This window comes from Camelus bactrianus, chromosome 18, assembly GCF_048773025.1.
Source record: "Camelus bactrianus isolate YW-2024 breed Bactrian camel chromosome 18, ASM4877302v1, whole genome shotgun sequence".
Lineage (NCBI taxonomy): Eukaryota > Metazoa > Chordata > Mammalia > Artiodactyla > Camelidae > Camelus > Camelus bactrianus.
In genome coordinates, this window is record NC_133556.1 from 14,914,838 (window position 1) to 14,928,472 (window position 13,635).

Sequence of the window (13,635 nt, forward strand, 5' to 3'; positions counted from 1 at the left end):
CTGTTACTGACATGTGCGAATATGAACTCAGGTTTTCAGAGCTTCCAATTCTTCAAGAGAAGTTGGAAATCTGGATCCTAAGGTGCAATGCCCTAATTTTTAAAATATTGGCAAGTCATTAAAAAAAAAAAAAAAAAAAGGTCAGGCAGGCTATACCCTTCTGTGGACCATGAACAGGACAGAGGAACTGCTTCTGTGGGCCTTCTGCTTACTACAACCCCTACAACCTGGGGTCTTGGCAAATTTGGGATCGCAGACACCACCTGGGGTGCGGCCTCGTAAGTCAGCTCTTGGCTGGGCTGGGCAGGAGCTGGGAAGGAGTGCATCTACCCCCTCATAGCCAGGTACTGCTGTGGGTACCAGGTACTGACATTGCTCCAGGGATGATGTGGTTGCCAGGCAAGGGCAGTTGCTGGTCCCTTGGGCACCTGGAGGAGGTGAGGAAGGCCTGAGGTCAGAAGGATGACACCATGCCAGGAATGAGCCACAAAGTGAGGTTTGCTCCAAAACCCCCAACCCAGCCTCTGCTCTCCCCCAATCCAGAGGTCCACCCCTATTTCTCATCCTGAGTCTAGGCTGGGCAGGTCTGGGCTGAGGGACTGCGGGAGAAGTAGAAACAGAAGCAGTGGCAAAACCTCCTCCACTGTCGGGTCGGGTTAGCCATTCCCCAGTGTGGCGCAGTGCTTCACACGCCTGACCTCATTCAGCCTCTGAACCATCTCAAGTGAGAATGATCTCTCTGCCCATTGTACCGCTGACGAAACTGGGTTACAGAGCGGTTGGGTAACTGGCCAAGTTCACACAGCCTACAGGTAGTGAGACCTGGAGTTAAACCCAGGGGTGTGTGACTGCAGAATCTGAACTTTGAATATAGAAATTGTCAGAAAGATGCTGGAAGCTTCACTGAGGAAACCTGCTGGACCATCCCCGCATGTGCGGGCGCGGTGCTCCCTCTAGCGGCCGGTCCGCCGCAGTGCTGGACAGACGATGGGCTACCCTGGCGCTGACCTCGCTGTCTCTCGGTTTCTGCCTGTCTTTCTCACACACGCACACGCACGCACGCACGCACGCACGGGCACGCACACATTTACTATCCAGGTCTCCCAGGGAAGACCACCGCATCTTCATCTTCTCACCTACAGCCCAGGACACGCAGTCCCTACCCAGCTGCTCCTCTCAAGGACCCTTTCTCCAGGTACCTTCTCATTTCTTCCCTGTGTATCTTTCTCTCTCTCAGAGCCTTGGTCTCTGCATACTCCAGTGGTTCTCAAACTCTACTGCATATTATAAACTACTGGAGAGCTTTCAAAAATTCTTATGCCCAGGCCACGCCCAGAGCAAATGATTCAGTCTCTTCTCTCACCATCTTTACACTTCCAGGGTACAAACCTCAGAGGATAGGACAGAGGAGATCTCAGACAGCCTACAGCAGGCCTCTTGGGTCCGTGGCTTTTTCTGTCACCTTAACCCTCTCCGCTCCCTTCTGCCCCAGCTCCTAGGCTCACAGCCCATGCCTTGTAATTACCGCAACGACCACCCTCTCTGAGATCTCTGTGTTGATTATCTCCCTCTACCTTTCCCCCTTCCAGCCTCTTCATCCCTTGCTCTGGTATCCACAAGCAACAGCTCTGTGCTCTCTTTAAGGCCACCCATCCACTGCCCCCATCACTTTCTCACTGCCCATCAACCCCTTCTGCCATGACTATCCACCTTTCCCTGCTTGGGCTCTGCACACCATCGCCATGGCTGCTCCCTGGAACCCCCTCACTCCTGTGCCAGGCTTTCTTGTGGAGTACCTGCCTGGCAAAATGCCAACCATCACCTGCTCTGTGCCTGTGCTGCACAAGCCAGCACTGCCCAGAGGGTCCCACACCAAGCCAGAAGTTTCCTTTCATGGTCCCAAAGGGACACCCACCGCTGGTCCACAACCCCACGATGCCTGCCCGTTGCTTTCCCTCACTGTCTCTGAGCAATGCTTCTCAAGCTTGAATTTGCTGTGAATCTCCTAAGGATCTGGGTGAGGCCTGAGATGCTGCACTTCTAACCGGCCCCCAGGTGGTGCTGATGCTGCTGGTCTGGGCACCCAGCTCTGAATGGCAAGGTCTTGGAAGACCCTCCCCACCTTCTCCTCTCCCCTCAAACTGTGGCTCCATGCCACTGAGAAAACAGATGGATCAGATTCAGTTCCATTGGCTCCCGCCATCAAAGCACGAACTTCCCCCAGCTCCTTCCAACTTCTTCAGCAGGAGGACGCCTTTCTCCTGAGGCCATCCCCTCTCTGGGGCCCTGGTTTCTTCAGGACTCCCCTGCACCCGCTCCTCCTTTCTCCAGGATCACCTCTCCCCTTCACCACGTGTCTCCATCCCTTTCTTCGACCCTCTGCACAGTAAATCTTCCTCTACGACCTCCCACTTTCTCTTTGGTTCTCATGGCTAGTTCCACTTTCCTTTTGTAAATATGGTTTTAATTTTTTATTTACATTAAACATGCTCACATTTCAGAATCCAGAACCATGGGCAGCCCCCCACTCCCATTTCCCATTTCTTAGGGACAACAGTTTCCAATTATTAGTAGTTTTCACCCCTACGTTTCCTTCACAGCATGTTTTAGGTTCTGCTTTTTCTAGTTTTAGGCTTTACCTCTCTATTTCCCACTTTGGAAGATGAGGATTTAGCTCCCTGATGTCAATTCCCCTCCACTTCCTGTCTCCCACCCACCCAGAACATCATAATATTGGTTGCATCGTAATATTGGTTAGATTGGTAGTGTTCAGGGAACTCTATTCAATATCTCGTAGTAACCTCTAATGAAAAAGAATATGGAAACGAATATATACATGTCTATGTATGACTGAAACATGCTCTACACCAGAAATTGACACAACATTGTAAACTGACAATACTTCAATTAAAAAAAGAAGATTGGTAGTGTTTACATATTGTGGAAACATTACTTACAACTTTCAGTGGAATACTATGATCTCTTTCCCTTTTTTTTCTTCTTTATCATAGACTTTATTTTTTTGGAGTCGTTTTAGGTTTATAGAACAACTGAGCAGAAAGTACAGAGAGTTCCCATGTACACCCCTCCTCATTTTCCCCTATATTAGCATCTTGTATTATTGTGGTTTACTTGTTACAATTGCTGAACCAATACTGATGCACTAACATTAACTAAAGTCCATAGTTTACATGAGGACTCACTCTGTTGTGTATCTATGGGTTTTGACAAATGCATAGTCATAGACGCACCATTACGGTATCATACAAAATAGTTTCACTGCCCTAAAAATCCCCTGTGCTCTGTCTATTCATCCTTCCCTCCTCCCTCCCCACAAGCCTCTGGCAACCACTGATCTTTCTACTGTCTCTATAGTTTTGACTCTTTCAGAATGTCATATATTTGAAGTCGTGTAGTAGGTAGCCTTTTCGAATTTGCTTCTTCCACCTAGCCATATGCACTTAAGATTCTTCTATTCCTCTTTGTGACTTGGTAGCTCGTTTCTTTTTATCACTAAATAATATTCCGTTGTATGGCTATATCATAGTTTATCCATTGGCTATTGAAGGACATATTGGATGCATCCAAGTTTTTGGCAATGATGAATAAAGCTGCTATAAACATTCATGTGCAGGTTTTTGTGCAGTCGTAAGTTTTCAACTCATTCGGGTAAATACCAAAGAATGCTATTTGTTGGATGGTAGGTAAGACTGTGTTTAGCTTTGTAAGAAACTGCCAGCCTGTCTTCCAAAGTGACTGTACCATTTTGCATCCCCACAGCAATGAATACCTGTTGCTTCATATCCTCCCCAGCATTTGGCGCTGTCAGTGTTTTGGATTTTAGTTGTTCTAGTAAGTGTGTAGTGATATCTCATTGTTGTTTTAATTTGCTATTTCCAAACAGCATATGATGTTGAGCATCTTTTATATGCTTATTTGCCATCTGTATTTCATCTTTGGTGAAGTGATTGTTCAGATCCTTGGCCCATTTTTTAAATTGGGCTGTTAATTTTCTTATTGTTGAGTTTTACGAGTTCTTTGTACACTTTGTTTAACAGTCCTTTATCAGTTATACGGTTCTATACCAGAATCAGACGACTCTTGCAAATATTTTTCTCCCATTCTCTGGCTTATTTTCTTATTCTCTTAATAGTGTCTTAGAGCAGAAGTTAAAAAATTTTAATTTCCCTTTTCTGCCCAAAAGTTTTATTTCCTGGGTTTAATAAGTCTTTTCTTAGGGGTAGGCCCTGTTTTTCTAGGTGTTTATGTCTAATTTAACCCACACTCTGTCTTAGTTGTGTAAATCTCACAGACATTTAAATACATTAGGTAGTCTATCAGTTTCATCTCCTTGAAGAAATCTTTTCTAGAACCTTCTGACTTATGCCAATGTGAACTGCCTGTCTTCTAGGCCTGCTGCCCAGAGGCGCTGCCCTGGGAGCTCCCTTCACCAACATCTGGGAGATGCCCTTCCCTCTCTCTTGTTTTGGCTCCCCTGTTTCCTGGATCCCAAGTCCTACTCTTTCTTGGTTTACTCCCTTGTTTTAGTGGAACACATCCTCTAGTAGCTTTCTTAAGAAAGGGTGTGTGGGAGATAACTTTTTTGAGCCCTGGTAAATCTGAAAATATCTTTTTTTCTACTTTATTAATGGTTTGGCTAGGTGTAGAATTCTAGGCTGAAAATAACTTTCTTTCATACTTTTGAAAACTGCTCCATTGACTTCTGGTTTCCAAAATTGCTACTGAGAAGTCTGATGCCATTCTGTTTCTTGATCCTTTGTAGAATCTGGTAGAATTATCTTCTTGTCCCTGTGTTCTTAAATTTAACGCTGTAGGTCTATTTTTATCCTTTGGTTGGGCACAGTGGGTCCTTTCAGTTTGGAAATTCAGGATTGGAAGTTTCACCAATGTGAAAGCAGTCATAGGCAGTACATGAATGGGTGTAGCGGTGTTTCAATAAAACTTTATTTAAAAAACAGGCGACAGGCTGGATTTGGCCCACAGGCTGTCGTTTGCTGACTCCTGTCCTAACTCTTTTAAATAAATTTTCCATTTCTGCTATGATATTCTTTTTTTTTTTAATTTACAACTTTATTTCTTTTGTTTTTGTTTTTGGTTGAGGTATTGGGGATCGAACCCAGGACCTTGTGTACGTTAAACATGGGCTCTACAACTTAGCTATACCCGCATCCCCATGATATTCTTAATTTTTAAGAATTGTTTTGTTCATGCTTAGAGGTTTTTTCTTTCAAAATCATCTAGTTTTTGTTTCATAGTTGCAATATATTTTCCTAAATCTCTGAATATAGTAATAATAGTTTTGTCTTAAAGTTTTCTTTTCCCTGCATATTATGTTTCCTCCAAATTCTCTTTTTCTGTTTTTGTTCTGCCCCATGTATTGGAGGTTTTTTTCAAATGTTGATGGTCCCTGGTTATCAGCTCATAGTTAAGAGAGTTGAGGAGCTGATAGAATGGTGGTTGCCTGTGTGCGTGGTGGGTATTGACCGGGGCATGCTAAAACTCTGAGTATGTTACTTCCCATGGCAATATCTTGATTGAGGTGTGGGTTACTCAGGCGTCTACATTTGTCAAAACTCATTAAACTGACCACTTAAGGCCTTTGCATTTTGCTATAATTATGCCTTGATTAAAGAATATGAAAATACAATTTATCCAAGCAAGTTGGGAAGTTGGGCTGACTCAGGGGGTTAATGTAGAGAATTCGAGTTGGGCTGTTTCAGTGGGAAATCCTCGATGCCAACCTATTTAGGTGTCATTTTCTTGGAGAGTTGGACTCTAAGATAAAAGAACTAATACAAACAGGAAAAAAAAATTTTTGGAGGAAACAAACCATGCAAGGAGAGAAGAAAATTAAAACAGGAAAGGAGAGAACGGCAAGAACAAAATACCCATCGTTAATATATTCAGAGATTGAAGGGAGTGAGCTGGGCAGTGTCCTGCCTGGAGAGTTGAGACCAGACTTCAGCGTTCTGGGAGCCTAGTGGGGGAAGAAGGCCCCAAGGTGATGGGGGCGGGGGCAGGGCTCCCCACATTCAGGATGCAATATCCAAATAATCCCACCAGTCGGGTGCAGATCTCCCCCCTCACCCTCACGGTGCCATGTCCTCAGTGCAGAGACCCTGTGTTTTATCCTCTCTGCAGAATAAACCTTCTGTCTTTGTCAGGGTGGGGGAGGGGCCGCTGCCCAGCCGTGCTGCACGGAGAAGGAAATCTGAGGATTTAACGCCCTTCTTAGACCAGTCCTCCTGTTTTTGGCCCCAGCTTTACTCCCATTTCCATGGGTACTTAGTTCATTAATACGTGCGCCTTTCGGGGTTTTGAAGAGGGAAACTGTGGTGCCCCTTGGTTTTTCTCACGCCCAACGTAGAGTTTACTTGAGGTGCAAGGTCATTGACACTACACCGCTTACCACCCGTTCCTCTGCTTTCTAGATTCTAAAACTGTGTGGCTATTGTCTCTGTTTTCAATGTAATATTTCTTGCTGATTCATACTGTGGGAGGCAGAAAAATGGCCCCTCCCAATCCTCAGAACCCGGGATTATGTTACTTTAGGTGGCAGGAAGAGACTTTGCAGGTGTGATCAAGGTTAAAGGACCTGGAGGGCGGGGAGTGAGCCTGGATTACTCAGGTAAACCCAGTCTAACCACTAGCAGCATTAAAAGCAGAGAACCTTTCCCAGTGTGTCCAAGACATTATGGGAGAAGCGGAACCAGAGAGATGCCACCTTGCTGGAGGGAGAGGGCCCTCTGGAAAACAGCACCTTGGAAAAGACAAGGAAATGGAGTCTCCCCTAGAGCTTCCCGAAAGTTCTTCCAGAAAGAGGCTTCCCAGAGCAGCCCTGTCAACATCTTGATTTTAGCCCAAGGAGACCTGTGTTGGATTTCTGACAGAGTCTGTAAGATGATCAGTCTGGTTTTCAACAACTATGTTTGTGGTCGTTTCTTACAGCAGCAACAAAACACTCATATGTGTGCATTAAAACCCCACTCACTTCCTTTTAATGGGGTTTCAGGACCTGGAGAAATTAAATGTGTGTATTCAATCCACCATCTTTAACCAGATGTCTCTGCTCACATCTGCTTGTGTCTCTACACCTCCATGAACTGTCCTTATCCAAGTCACTTTCAATGTCTGTGCTGCTGAACCTAATCCCGTTTTCCTTGGCTGTTTGGCATCTTGGAAGCCAACTGTCCACCTCTCTCTCCTCTTGGTTTCCATGACTGCCCACACCCCTGGTTTTCCTCCTGCTTTACTTCTCTTCCACCCTTGTCAGCTTCTCCTCCTCGTGACCTCAAAGGTGTGGAGTTCCCCAGGGCTCCATCCTGGGAGCTCCCCTTTCCCCCGCTCCCTCCAGTGCAACCTCATGGGTTTCAATGCCATAGTCAGGTTGGTGTCTGTGATATCCTATCACCAACCAAGAGACTCCAGCTTTGAGCTGCAGACTCAGTGTTAAATCCTCACTTGATATCTTCACTTGGACATCTCATGCGCTTCATGTGTTGAAAACATCTGTGGCCGAATTCTTGAGTTTCCCACCAAGCCTCTTCCCTCCCCTGAGACTTCCTGTCCTCCACGCACTTACCCAACTCAGAAACCTCAGATGCATCCTTGATTCTCTTCTTCCTTTTTTTTTTAATAATTTTTTTTCAGTTTTTTAGTTTTGTGTGTGTGTGTGTGTGTGTGTGTGTGTGTGTGTGTGTAGGGGGGAGGTAATTGGGTTTATTTATTTAGTTAGTTTTTTTAGAGGAGGTACTGGAGATTGAACCCAGGACCTCATTCATGCTAAGCATGTTTTCTACCACTTTGAGCTCTACCCTCCCCACTCCCTTCTTCCTTTAACCCATCAGCAAACCCTGTCTCTTAAATATTTCTAGACGGCATCTATTTCCACCATTTCCAAGGTCCACCTTGGTCCAGGCCAACGTCGTGACTTCTCCATCATCACCACGACCCCCATGCTGGTTTCCTGAGTCCACTCTGGCCTGGCTGCTGTGGATTCTCCCCAGAACAGCCCAAGGGATCACTGAAGATGTCCATCAAATTTTATTGCTTCCCCGACTTAAAAGCCTCTAAAGCTTTCTCAATTCTTTCCAGACTAGAATCCATCCTCCTCACCATGGCCCACAAGACCTCTGTGATCCAGCCCATCCCTGTCTCTCCCCATCACTCATGTCACTCTCCCCATCATTCGCTCTGCAATAGCCACGCTGACCTGATATTTTCTCACACTCCCCAAACTCCAGCCTGCCTTTGGGCCTTTACACTCTCTGTTCTCTGTGCTTGGAATGTGCTTCCCCCAACTCTGCCCAGCTCCTTCTCATCCTTGAGGTCTCAGATGACTTGTCCCTACCTCCCCTTCCCCTTTTATGCAAAGTGGATGTCTCCCCCACCATCCCTCTGGTCATTTCCTTACCACTGGGTTTTGATCAGGGATGATCGCATTTGTTTACTGGTTTACTTGTGTTTTGTTTGACTCCCCCATTTGATGGAAGCCCAGCGAGTGTAGGACTGCTATTTTCACCATCCAATTTCTAGTGCTAGTCTACTGAGGGTGCTGGGTGAAATTTAGAGAATGAATGGATGCATCTCCCACGGACACGCTGGGCACCTGTGTCGTGCTGGCTAGTTTCATGTATACCGGCTATGTCATTTTCACAACAGGACTACATTTCCCAGTTTCTTTTGCACTCAGCTGCGCTAGCCAAGGAGTGTGGGCAGAAGTGAAGTAGGCCACTTGCAGCTTTGGCTCAGAAAACCCTCCCATGTGAGCTTCACCCTCTTTCTTCTTCATCTGTATACAGAGAATCTGGCAGTGGATTCAGAGGCCCTGGATGATGACAGAGTCATAAGGTGGGAGGAGCCTGGGTCCCAAAGGACTAAGTGGAGCAAAGTCTCCCCCACACCCCAGCCCCCTCTAGACTTCCCACGAGCAGGACAGGAGGCTCTGTGGTGTGAAGCCGCACGGTTCCGGGCCTGTTTGTTAAGGCATGGAGCCTCATCTTAGTTACTCACACACATCAAGCACCAGATGGCGGTGGCTGTTGGGTGATGCTTTTGCTGACAAGTGTTCATCAAATGCGGGCGTGTTCTCAGTGGGGCAGTTTCTTGCATCATCTCACAACAGAAGCTGAGGGCACAATGTTCACACCTCAGTGACAGCACATTGTAATCCTTCCTGTGTGCTGCATGTCCTCACTGGGCTCCTCCCAGGCAGTGCCTGTGTCCTGTTCATTGCAGTGGCCTCAGCATCCAGTCCCCAGGAGGACTCAGGAAAAATTTGTTGAATTCACAAATGAGTGAATTGGGTGTCTGCACCCCACATGGCTTCTCTGTCCCTAAAGGTGCCCAAGCAAGTCCAATTCTTTAATTTTACAGAGGCTCAAAGAGAAGAAATGACTTCCCCAGAGTCCCAGAGAAGCAGGATGCAGCAGAATTAGCATGCCCTGGGGCTGCTCAAGACGGCAGCTATTGGGAGTGAATCCTGGCACCTTCCAGGGGCTGGAGAAAGGCTGGGAGGAGGGGGGCTGGCTGGCAGGCTCCTCTAAACCCCCAAAGTGACCCCACCAAACCTCACTGCCCACTGCCCCTCCTCCAGTAGGAACGAAACACTCCGGAGCCTTCCCTCCCACCTTCCCTGCTAGCCCTGCCTGGCTCCTGTAGCCTGGGCATCCACATCACTCAGTATTTTTAGCTTCACCACCTGGCACCTGTGGTCACTGTCTCTGCCCAGCCTGGCGGTGTCCCCTCTTGAAGTCTTAAAGGGCCAGCGCCCACCAACTGGAAAGGAGACTGGGTTCTGTAAACACAGGCCACCATACCGCTAGGGCAGGAGGCAGAGGGGCATGCCCTACAGGGGGAGTCCCCAAAGTTGGAGGGGGAGATGGGGGAATGAGGGAAGAGGGCAGGATCTCCTGGCTGCCTGATCTCATTCTGGGGTTTCCCAAAGGCTGGTTTGCTCAAGCTGCTGTGGGTGGGGAGGGACTGATTAAAATTACACATCCATCCCCTCTAACACTTGAGGCCACAAAGTATCCAGGGCAGGGCCTAGAAGTGTGTATTTTTAAATAGTCAACTCAGTGATTCTAATGTCCTGTCTCCCCACATCAGATTCATTCAACAAGGATTTTGAGCTCCTGTTGTGAAAACAGTGATGCTCTTAGGAGTTCATTGCTTAGGAGTTTGAGAAACACTTCCACACCTGTGATCTCACGGAATCATGTAAGTCAGCCCCATTTTGCTTCAAGCCCTCCCCATCACTCACCCCATTGCTTACAGATCGAGTCCTTGGCTCAGCAGTCAAGGCCCCTGGTGATCTGGCCCCTGTGCCCCTGCCAGACCCATGTCCACCATGCCCACACAATTTCTTTGTCATACCACCAAGCCTTTGCTCTTGCCCGTCCTGCTGCCTGGAATGCCCTTTCTTAAACTCCACTCACCACCTGGAAGAGGACCCATACTTTAAGACAGATCTGCAGGGTCTCCTAGGGCTCCTGCGGGCAGAGGTGGGTCAGTCCCCCAGCCTTACTCCCTGAGCACAGTACACCCACGCCCACCAAGGCGCCCACCACTCTGCCAAACTGATCTGTTCGCTGGCAGGTCTCCCAGCAGGCTGGACCCCGTGGGAGCTGGGGCCCTGGTGCTCTCTGACTGTTCAGTCACTGCCGAACGAGCTGACAGCCATATAGGGAGCATCCCACCCTTTCACAGGGGAGGAGACAGAGGCCCATAGAGGGGAAATGACTGATCCAAGTCCAACAGTGAGATTCAGGGAGGAAGCTGTCCTAGGCTGCAGGAGCCCATATCCCCGCCCTCCAGCAAGGGGCCTGGAGGGCACACCTAGGCTGGCCCTGAGCCTGCCCTTCTCCCCACCCAGGGCAGTGCTGACTCAGGCGGTGATGGAGGCGTGGGCGGGCTGGGCTGGAGCAGAGGTGACCCCTGTCTCCCCTGCAGACATTCCATCTATTCCCAGAGTCTGTGGTCACAGCTTGGGAAATGAACTTGGCTGGGGCATGGGTTTCCCTGAAGGTGAGGGTGGGGAGATCTGGCAAAAGGGACAATGATCTCTAGGGCATGAACCCCCAACCTAAGCACAGTGCACAACCCCTCCCCCACAGAAGTACACAGAACTCACACCCACTGCCATAAACACATGCACATACTCACAATCACATACACTCACCCCCAAATACCCGATCATACAGCCGCACAAACCTCCATTCCCCTCCCCTCACTTTCTATTATACCCACACATTCATACACACATGCATAAGCACGTGCAGACATTTCCACTCATTCATTCAACAAAAATTGAACACTGTTAAGTGTCAGTGCCGGGCAGGGGGGAAAGGTGGCTCTCAGCTTGGGAAGGGTCAGGGGCTCCCTAGAGGGCTTCCTGGAGGAGGAGGTATTGCAGCTGGGCCTGGATGGAGGGGAGCCAGGGGATGGGAAGTCTGGGGGTGAATACAAGAGAGCAGAGCAAGATGAGGTGGGTGGGGCTGGCCTGGTCACACAAGCCTTGAATGCCGACCTGAGTGTTGACTTCATCCTTTGGGAGCCAGGAGCCATGGAGAACTCTGAGCAGGGGGGAACATGACCACAATCGGGAAGGATAGGAGGGTCCCAGGGAGGAGGCTGTGATGACACCCAGGTGAGAGATCTGAGAGTCTGACCAGGGAGGTGGTAGTGGGTGGTCAGGAGTGGACAGACAGGGAAACTCGGAAGCAGGACTGCCTGAGGGGCCCTGATCCCAGCCCTGTGGCCTCACCCTGCCCACCCACTGCCCACCATGAGCACTGACCTCTGCAGTGGGACCTCTTCCAGCAGCTCCTCCTCCTCCTCCTTGTGGAAACAGATGAAGCAGAAGGCTGGCACATCCTCAGTTCCACAGCCCAGGGGCCAGGCTGGAGGCAGCTCCAGGACGGGGCAGGGGTGGCTGGTGGTGGCCTCAGCAGCATCGTCCCTTGTCTGGGCAGGGGTCCCCGAGCCAGCATGCTCCAGGGTCAGTAGCCCATTGGCCTCAGGACCCCGCGCCTGCCCACCTGCCACCTGTGCCTTTTCACTCAGGTTACCCGTCGCCTCGGTGGGTGGAAGAGCCTGTGGCTCTGGCTGATGGGAACTGCTGTCCTGACCCGCAGGGCTGCCAGCCACGGGGCTGGGCCTGGGGAAGCAGCTGCCAGCCACCGGGACTCAGAAGTGGCTGGCCGGTGGACAAAGGTCCGGCAGGGCCCCTCGCTGCCCCTCGTGGTGCCCGAGGCCCCTCAGCTGCTCACTCTGCTGCTGACTCTCAGAGGCAGGCCTGGGAGGACAGGCTCGCAGATGCCCTGTCCATCTGTTCATCTGTCTGTCCAGCCGTCTGCTCCTCCCCGTCCCAGCAGTGGAGGTGGTTTCCCTAAGAAAGTTTGTTCTCCCCTGCTGGGGTGGTGGGTGGCACGGGTGGCCTCCAGGAGGGAGGAGGGTCAGGACCTGAAGGTGAAAGGTGGGCGAGGACCAGGTGAGGTGCAGTGCCCACGCTGTCCCCGAGAAAAGTTCTGGTCCCTGGAGCCCTGGCTGCAGCTCCGGCTCTGACTGGAGCACCCTCTGCTCCCTGCTCCTCTGACTCCAGCGGCTGCTCTGGCAGACCGGCTTGGCTGTGGGTATTAATAGCTCCACATTCATGCAGAGAAGCCGGGAGGTTAACTCCTTCCCTGCCAGAGCTGGGAGGCCGTGGGCGGGTGGCCACGGGAGCAGAGAGAAGGGAGGCGGTATATGAATTCCACCCCTGCCTGAGCCTGGCTTGCCTCCCACCGGACCCTCAGATGCCACCCGTGTCTGTGAAGCACTCAACAGGCATCTGGATCTTGGTCAGATCGCCCTGGCCGCTTGAACATGCCATGCGCATCTCCAGGGAGCCGGGGGAGACTAGGGGCTCAGGGCAGCACCCCTGGGATGGGCAGGGCTCTGAGCTCCAGGAAACATCCCTAGGACCCCTTCACTTACCCACCCACTCCTGGGTCCCCTCCATGTTCCCTTAAGAAACAATTACTGTCACCGACTCTGGGTCTAGTTCCATCACTGGCTTCCTGTGGGACACCCCCACCTACCCACCCACTGAAAAGAACTACACACAGCCCCTATGGGACCCAGAGATGGACCACATGCAGCCCCTGGTGTATTCTATTGAATATAGGAAGAGGATGGGAGAGGGGGAATCTGAGTAGAATTTGTTTGCTTCAAAAATTGTTTATTGAGCACCAGCTACATGCTAGGCACTGCCCTGAGCACTGGGCAAACAGCATTCAAGAGGGCGGACACCATACCTACCTTGGTGGGCTTGTCTGGGAGGCCACTGGGGCTGAAGCTCGTATATCTTGTGCCGATGTGTAAATTAGGAAAAGGCATTCCCTCTAGGCAGGTGTGGCATCCCCCAGCTAAGACCAGCTGAGAGTATAGATCATAGGCTGGGTTTCAGCCCCCATCACCTCCTCTGCAATCTGCAACATGCGCAGCCATTCACAGTGGCCCTGGAAGCACCAACACACAAAGGAAAAATAAATTCAGCTTGTGAAAAGTGTTATGAAAAAATAAAACAGGGAGATGTGAGAGAGGCTGATGGGGAGATGGTTTGATAGGATGTTC

The 13,635-nt window shown here is 49.9% G+C and overlaps 1 protein-coding gene across 1 annotated transcript in view; it reads right to left on the reverse strand.

The window, feature by feature from the left end:
- Nucleotides 1-12,627, reverse strand: part of SBK1 (SH3 domain binding kinase 1) — a 47,056-nt gene extending 34,429 nt beyond the window's left edge. Inside the window, exon 1 of the mRNA XM_074346150.1 lies at nucleotides 11,819-12,627. The gene's annotated coding sequence lies outside the window, so the exon portion shown is untranslated. The remainder of the gene's footprint in view (nucleotides 1-11,818) is intronic.
- Between the last annotated feature and the right edge of the window lie 1,008 nt (nucleotides 12,628-13,635).